The 9,316-nt window shown below is 33.7% G+C and overlaps 1 non-coding gene across 1 annotated transcript; it reads right to left on the bottom strand.

The window, feature by feature from the left end:
- Positions 1 to 8,982: 8,982 nt before the first annotated feature.
- LOC125996684 (U6 spliceosomal RNA) lies at positions 8,983 to 9,089 on the bottom strand. Its single transcript, XR_007491371.1, has one exon. It is a non-coding gene; the product is annotated as a U6 spliceosomal RNA (small nuclear RNA).
- Positions 9,090 to 9,316: the final 227 nt, after the last annotated feature.

Below are 9,316 nucleotides of genomic sequence, written 5' to 3'. Positions count from 1 at the left end.
TAAGCAATATTTATATTTTTAATTTATGCATATGACTGATTTAGATGAGCAACTAATTTGGAATACTTATTCATAGATGGATATATAGAATGTTGTTAGCACAAAGAAAAGTAAGTAGAACTATGAGATTCCAAATATTCTATAACTTATGAGAAACAGTAGAATGCTAATTTTAAACAGATAGTGCAGCCGAGTAATGTGTAATATAATTTGTAGATCAATTACTAAAATTTATATAAAGATATAGACAGAAGATAAATTAAAATGATAACAAAATAATTGTATTAATTCAAAAGAAGATAAGAAAGAAGAATAAAGTATCTGCTGAGGTAAGATATAAAACACCAAGTGGAATGATTTGTTTAACAGAGTTACTACATACTTTCCTCTAGAATTGTTTTTATACAATAGCACAAAACTAAGGACATCATAGATAAACCTGAGAGAGAAAAAACAAGTTGTGTTTCTCTCCAGTTACTAAATCTTTACTGTTAGTAAATTTTGTCTCTGAGTCTTCTATACATTGCCTTTGAAATTCTTCAACTTTCAAGAGGACTCAGTCTTATCCACAAACAGAGTCTGTTCAGTTATTTCTCCACCAGACAATTATAGCCTTGTCTTAAAACCAAATATGGATACAGTATAAACTCAAATTGAGATCACAGGTTTTACTAGCAAACTATGATTCATTCTTGACTCATTTTTCACAGTATCTCAGTGGGTTGGATGGTGGCTTCCAAACATATGTTCAGGCCTAATTCCCAGAAGCTGTGAACATTACTTTAACTGGTAAAAGAATCTTTGCAGAAATAACTAAGTTAAAGACCATGAGGTAAGATTATTGTAGAATATCCAAAAAAGACTTAAATCCCATGGCACTAATAATCATTATAAGAGATGCATGAGAAAAATAAGTAGGAGAAAAGTGGGCATAGTGACCAAATACAAATTGTAGTGATACAACCACAAGTCAAAAACGTCAGTTGTCACCAGAGGTAGAAAAGCCAAATAGTGAATTTTCTAAAAGAACTCCAAAGTGAATATGTTTTTTTGTTAGATTTGGAGCATCTAGTTATTATTGCAATGAGAGAATATATTTCTGCTATTTGAAGCCTAATGTGTAATAAATTGTCAAAGCAACACAAGTAAACTAATAACTACATTTTAATTATTAGAACATAATATAAGTATACCTCATACCTCATAATTTATGAGGTAATTGAAAATATTGATGCATACATCACATAAAGGTTAATTTTGGTGATGCTTAATACTAGTTAAAGTCTTATTCAATTCCAAATTTGTAATCACATGCCGGCTAATTTTGAACAAAAGAATGAAATTTCTAAAGTCACTGTGGTTAATTTCTTCAATCTAAACTTAGAACTGATATGTTTTGCTCCCATTTATCTACAATAATTCCTTTAGGAAATCTATTGCTCTGTTGCTAATTTTAACTATAGTCCTTGTTAAGTGCTCTAGGCTTATAGAGCAAAGGGTACTGTAGGGATGTGAGAATATATTGTTCTCATATTCCAAAGAAATGTGCTAATGACAGTCTTAAAATAAAGATTTTTTTAAATTAATTACTTTATTTAGCGGCTGGAGTGATAGCACAGCTATAGAGCATCTGCTTTGCATGCTACCTCTCAGGACAGACCCAGGTTCAATTCCTGACATCCCATATGGTCCCCCAAGCCTGCCAGAGCAATTTCTGAGCTCAGAGCCAGGAAGAACCTGACTGCTGCTTGGTGTGGCCAAAAACAAAAAAAAATATTTTATTTATAATAATGGTTATAAAACTGTTCATGATTGAGTTTCAGACATATAATGTGTACCCATTCACTAGTGCACATTTCCTACTACTACTGTCCCCAGTTTTCTAACACATCCACCCCCTGCCTGACCCTTGTTTGAACTATGTATCTGCTTTTGTAAAAGAATTGATTTCTCCCAAATTTAAGTCTACTTCAATGTGGTAATATTTTCAAAGTATTCCATTTAGCTCTCACTCATGCAATATATCAGAGATAACAAAGATTGTTGTTCACTAAACATACTCTCTTAGCAAAGTCAATGTGGATGACATTAGGTTTCATTTTCTAGAATGAATATTGAATATGACATCACTTCACAAATTGTCTTAAATAACTTAAGCTATTCTTATGTCAATCATTGTTATCTTTTTAGAATTTTGACTCATTATTTTAGCCAAATGTCCAATGAATTCATTGAAAGGATCAAACTGCTTCAATAATCTGCAGTGTATTGCACCAGGAAAAAAAAGCAATGGAATAAGCATCAGCTCTGCCCCCTAGGCTCAAGCATCAAAGGACCATTTCTACCTTATCAGTTTTGACTGAATATATAAAAAAATGAAATAATAAGGGGTAGACAGAGAACATATCACTTACTTTACAAATTCCCAAGAGTCTATAATTATGTTAAAAGACAAAATCAATCAGGGTGTTTCTCTATTTCCTTATTAGAACAGGACCACACAGAGTGAGCATCAATAACAAAATACAACTGTAAAAACAAGATTTTGGCAGGAAAAGGAGGTGTGAGGAGGAAGGTGAGAAGGGCATATTTGAAAGTATTGCACCTTATTTTTCCTGGGAATAGTTGGTGAGTCAATAACATAAATCAAGAAAATACTTTAAAGCCTCCATTATCTTGGAGGATCATTTATTACTCATATAAGAGGTCATCTTGATATTCCATGAGTGAACTCCTGAATGTACAATAAGTGTGACTGAATTATCAAAGAATAAAATAATGTATTTACCTCTTGCTTTTTCTTTTCTTAGGGAAAAAGCAACTACTGAGTGATGTATTTCAAAACTCACTTGGGTAAATAAAATTCCAGAAATTGATTGTTCTTCCTTAAGTGCTTTAAAACCAAGGATCAGAAAATATTATTTCTGAATTTATTAGTAAGTTTTATTTAGAAAATAAAGTATTTTATTTAAAAAATATAGCACTGTCTCAGTAGTTATGCATTTTCTACACATCTAAAAAACTGTAGGTGTGTGCTAATGTTGTTTTAAAATATTTTATTTCTTATCAGTATATTTTAGTGATGTCTTTCATAATCGTATTTGATGCAAAATTCATTGAGAGTAACGGTGGTAAATACCTATGCAACATGGGCAAAGTTTACTTCTAAAGTGGTAAATAAAAATTTCTAAAATATCAGACTTCAGATGAAAGCCATGTCTATTAGAGAAGGTAAACATTGGCTTTGGAAGAACAAATGGAATGTTTCTTAACAGGTTTGGCAAGAGGAGTGGAAACTATTTCTCATACACTTTTTTTTACTTGAAATGGATAATTTGTGAAGGGATAAATTAGTGTAGGAAAAACAAGTTGGAATACATTGTAAGCAACAGTTTAATGAGTAAACCATCCACTGGTTCCCAGAAACTGTTAGGCATTGAGAGAACTTGTCACTAAATATATGGCAGTGATTACTCTGAAAACCTCATTCAACTCAGAAACATACAGCTCATTATTCCTAGTGTTATGTTTGAGTATTTTTGCATGTGTACAAAATTTGTCCAGAGCCTGGAGGTTAAAATTTTTCTTCCATAAATACCTGGATTATCAGTGTGTCTGAGTTTTGCAAACACATGAGAAGCCATAATTCAGTTAGACATATTTTTGTTATACAAATTTTTAATTATTAAACATAATGAACTGATAATAAGAACCTAAACATCTGTCATATACCTGATTTGGAGAAAACATTGAGACAATGACAGTTATTGTTTTCAAGCTTAACTATTTCTATGAGGAATTAAAATTAACAATCAAGTAAAGAAATAAAAATAAATGTGTTACATTAAGTAAAATAGAAATTCATAAAAAAGAAAACTTCTATAGATAACACCTTGGGAAGTTAACGGTTGGGTTGACATGAGACATATTAGGACTACTCTGTGATTTTTATTTAGGCTTGGGATGGGCTGAGGTTGCTCCTGGTTCTGTGTTCAGAACTCTCACCTAGAAATGATCTGGAGAATCATTTGGAGAGAATCACTGTGGTGTCAGCTACCTGTAAGACATGCAATTGCCTTATTTCCTATACTACCTCCCTGGCCTGTGTTTGTAATTTTTAAGAGAGAGAATCAGATCCTTTAAACTGGAGACAACTGTCTTTTTTAAATGACTATGACGTGATATTATAAATATATAATTATAAAACAAAACCTATTTTTTAATTCATAGTATAAGTCAAAGAAAGTTTTGCCAATCTCTGCCAAGTAGGATTAAAATAAAAAAGTAATGTTACTCAACAGTGAGGAAAATAAGGGGTATATTAGAATCCCTGGGAAACAGAGGAAGTAAGGTTTTCCACAGTTAACCTGATATCTTCTATAGGCTAGAAAAAGAATATTGAGAGAAGAAAATATTGAGAAAAGAGGATAGATGAGTTAGCAATATTTTGGAAAAATAGCTACAATGATCCAAGGTTGGGGAAAAGCAAGAATAGTAGACTTTCTAATATTCAAAAGGAAGAAAAAAAGTATGAATTTAAGTCTAGAAAACTAAAACGATTCTCTATAACCACCCTCATACTCCATCTTTCTTTTCCTCTGACATGTATACAATCATTTTCTTCACATGCAATTAGAAATTCTATTTTGGAAAACATGTAGAATTCAATTTATGTTTCATGTCGTGGCATACTTGCTCCTTTTAGGTTTGCATTCTGTTTACCATTCACAGGCAAAAGAGCATATTAATTATAGAAACAAGATTTTTTTTTGTTTGTTTTGTTTTTGTTTTTGGGCCACACCCGGTGATGCTCAGGGGTTACTTCTGGCTATATGCTCAGAAATAGCTCCTGGCTTAGGGGACTATATGGGATGCTGGGGGATCGTACTGTGGTCCTTTCTAGATTAGCGCGTGCAAAGCAGACACGCTACCACTACCGCTCCGGCCCCTAGAAACAAGATTTCTTAGTAATGTGTAAACTTAAGGACAAACACATCATGTCTTTTTGCAAAAAGTATGTGAAATGAAAGCAAGATAATGCCTTTTCAATTTTCATTGAATGTTCCTTGGATGGCTGTTGAATGAGAATTATATTTAGAAATCTCAAGTCAAGTGGTATTGAATTGTCCCTTCCTACTTGTGGGTTACCACTTTTTCTGTGCAGCTCTGAAAGTTGTCCAAGAATCTGTGTTGCTTGGCATCAGAGAAAAGTTACCAGATGTAAACCCAAAATTTTCTACGGGAAGATGGCATAAAGAGAAGTGAGAATTTTCCAGCCTGACCAGTTCACAGACTTAACAATTCTGCCCTATAGAGTTGCCATGAGAACTAGTTTTACTCTCATTGTTTCTCTCAGCGTTCTTAATCAAAGTCGGATATGTTGTCACAAGTTGTTTTTACCTTGGCATGCTGAGGTATGATTTTAAGTGCCAATAATCTGATTGTTTCCACAGTAATGTGACATTTATTTTTAAAAAGACACAAGTGGGCCAACCCCCAAAGACTCTGGACTGTCAGTGTCAGTTTTAGGGGAGTTAGCGATGCCACTGCTAGTTTTGACAAAGAAGGTAAGTCAAAAAATATAATCATCACTTTTGTCTAAATCACTAGAGCATATGGAAGGGCTGGGAAGTACCAGAAATAAATTATTTAGTACTTAGTGCACCTTTATATTCAACACTGTACCACCTAGACAGAGCCTTTAATTCTGTAGAAAGAAGCAATTAATGTGAAAACACAGAGACAGGTTTTTTGCTGGGTAATTTCACTTGATTAGAGTAGAATTTCAACTGTTATTTTGAAAAAAGGAACAAAGATCAGAGCAACAGATTAAGGAGCAGGAGGAAGAGCAAATAAGAGGGCAAGGATTGAAGTAACAATACATGCTCACATCTTGACAATTTAGTCTACAGTTCCCCAATTAAGGCAATCCAAAAAAAAAAGAAAGGAAAAGTCAACCCCACAAATATACTATTTTATATGTAATAATCCCTAGGATGAATTGCTAAACTTAATGACCTGTAAAAAAAAAACATCTAATATGTAACTCTTAGGACTGGGATAGCATGAAGACTGCTCAAATTAAATATTGTCCCCAAGAACTCCAACAAAAGGCAACAAATAATAATGGACAAAACTGAATAGTTACAGAAGGAATTGTGATCTTTTAGGGAAAGTAGTCGTTAGCTGATATATCATTTTCAGCAAGCTCCATAGACTCGATCTATTCTCAAAAGAGATGTAAACCAAGTTGTGAAAGGTTATGGGTACTCCAGCCATGCAGTTAAAAGCTGACAATCTCTGGGGTAGAGGCAACTAAGTCTCCACCATGTCAAAGCCATGCCAGCTGCAGTCACCACCCACAATCATTGCCTCACCAAGATTCCTTCTTCACAAATACGAATCTGTAGAGACACCAAATCAACCAAAGCTTCAGGTATGCCATGATTTGGGCTGGCATTACCAGGACTTTTTTTGGAGTGACTTGGGCACCCTCCCGCTGCCTTCGTGTACTTCCAAAAGTTCTAGCAACTGAAAACATGTCCCACAAAAGCAACAGTATCTTCAATAATCCTTGGAATTCCTAGATTTTCAAGTGCATTTTTTGCCAAACAACTCCAATTTTTTAATGTTGTCATGCCTGTAGGAACACACCAATTTTGGCACCAATGTGTATCTGAAGTGAACTAATGTTCAAAAATAAAAGAAATAATAATCATCAATAGCATCAAGAGCTTATTAAACTTTCTGACAATGACTAAAGGACCACATTGTGATAATTAATGCTTTTTACATATTTTCTTATTTTTATACTATTTTTCTTTTTCTTTCTTTTCTTTTTTTCTTTTTTTAATAATTTTCTCATATTTACTTGGATACAAATGTATTATGATCAGCTATGTCAATTATATGGTTGTTAATATTTAAATAAAGTAATTAAAGAATTTTGTAAAGAAGTCATACATGGAAGATAAAAGAACTGGATAAATAAAGGCCAATTCTTATAGACAAGTAATATGCAATCTAGCTGAAGTCCAAGTCCTATCAAAATGCTAAGGACAAGCTTCTGTGGACTCTTTGATCACTTACAAATTCATTTTAAAGCAGGACAATTTTATTCCCTATGCATTTCTTCATTACCACCTCAAAGACAACTATGAGTAAACAATGAAGAGAGTACGTGGAAAGTTCTAGAAAAAGGTGATCAATGGGTAAAAGGGCAGAAAGCAATGAGAAAATTTCTGAGATCCTTCAGCAGATCTCTCCGGCAGAGGGTCAACCTACTCTGAAGAAAAGGATTATGACTGGGTATTGAACATGAGATTTCAAACCTGCGATTTAAAGAACACTTTTTTTTATTATTTTGTTTGGGGAACCAAATCCAGCTCTGCTCAGGGAGTATGCCCAAGCAATTACAGTCAGGAATTACACCTTGACAGGCTCAGAAGGCCATATGGGTTACCAAGGATATAGCATGAGTTGACCATGGTAAGACAAATGCCATATCTGCTGTACTATCTCTCTGGCCCAAAAAAACTAGCTTTAAAAGCAAAAAAAAAAAAAAAAAAACCCACAGAATTAGATAGTTATAGGAGAAAAAAATATTGCATTGAAGTTACAGAATCTGAATAAGATCATGTTAAAGAAAATAAAAAGAGAATACTCAATATGCAGTATCTGATGTTTAAAATAATAATTGTTTATTGAGCCACGTCCCATCTCTCTAAAAGGGTAAATCTATGAATTTCCTTAAAACTTATCAATTGTGGAGCTAGAGTGATAGCACACTGGTAGGATATTTGCCTTGCATGCAACAAACCAGGGTTCATAAGGTCACAGTCGTCTTGGTCTGGAAACACAGCCATGAGTAAGCTCTGAGCACTGCTGGATGTGGCCCCATAATAAAGCAAAACAAAAATACATAAATTGAAATCCTATTTCCAAAGTGATAGTAGAAAGAAATGAGGCTTATGCAATAGTGGAAATGGAATACAGGCTGGAGGATGGAGGCATTATGAGTGAAATAGTGTCCTTACTAAGAGAACCCAGGCAAATTCTTTGCTTTGCATCAAGTGCAGACAGGGAGTCAAGAGGTTATGTTTTGTATTTGTATTTCGGCCACACCTGGGGTTAACCCTGGCTATGTGCTCAGAAATTGCTCCTGGCTTGGGGGACCATATGAGTAGCCGGGGGATTGAACCACGGTCTGTATTATGCTATCGCCCTGCACCACTGCTCCGGCCTCTCAAAAGGTATTTTTGAACTAAGAAGTGAACTCTAATTAGTACTCACATAGTCTATCTTAATTTTGGATACATAATATCCTAAAACCATGAAAAATAAAGGTCTATAGCTTGATCAGCTATCATTTTTGTGCGATTTTTTAGGTAGCCAGAATAATAAATTCAGTACAATAAACTTAGAAACACTATAGATCTTTGGTAGTGAGATGGATTCTTTATTTTTATATTTCCTTGTCAGTAACTTGACATTCTACTAAAGTGTCTATGTGGTCTTTATTTACACAGATAAAATTGGACATCTTTCCTCAAACCTGATCACTATATCTACATTCACCATAATTTCTTCCTGGAGCAGAATTTAGCAGATTTATTGAGATACAATTCATAAGCCATCTAATTCATCTAAATTGTATTAAAGTTTTTACAATAACATAAAATTAGTATAAGCAATGCCATAACAATTTCATCACTCCAAAAATAAGCCATGCATTTAACTAGTAATTTATTTACATACACCTCCTTTACCCACCAGTTCTAAACAGTGCTTTATATCCTCATAAATTTCCCAGTTCTATGAAAATAGAATAAATTTCTATGAAATACATTTTCTATAGTAATAGAATCATACACATGTTTCCCTTTATCTGGCAATTTTTTTTCTTTTAGAATCACTTAAAGTTTCTTCAAGATTGTAGAAAGAATCAGCACTTAATTTCTTTGTACTTTCTTTCTTTTTTTTTTTAATTTGGAACACTTCACGAATTTGCGTGTCATCCTTGCGCAGGGGCCATGCTAATCTTCTCTGTATCGTTTCAATTTTAGTATATGTGCTGCCGAAGCGAGCACCTTTGTACTTTCTAATTAAAATTTATTATAACAATAGCACAGTAGAATAAGAAAGATAATATTCAAAAGTAAAAACATTTGCTTTGCACATAACCAACCCAAGTTCAATCTCTGGCACTAATTAGGATACCCTGACTTCTACGAGGAATGATCCCTGAACGCAGAACTATGAATAAGCCCTGAAGACCAACGGGGTGTGATCCCTAAATTATATTCATGCTAATTGG

The sequence above is a fragment of the Suncus etruscus genome, chromosome 1, assembly GCF_024139225.1.
Source record: "Suncus etruscus isolate mSunEtr1 chromosome 1, mSunEtr1.pri.cur, whole genome shotgun sequence".
NCBI lineage: Eukaryota > Metazoa > Chordata > Mammalia > Eulipotyphla > Soricidae > Suncus > Suncus etruscus.
Note: the sequence above shows the minus strand (reverse complement) of the source record. Positions and strands in the feature narration are given on the sequence as shown.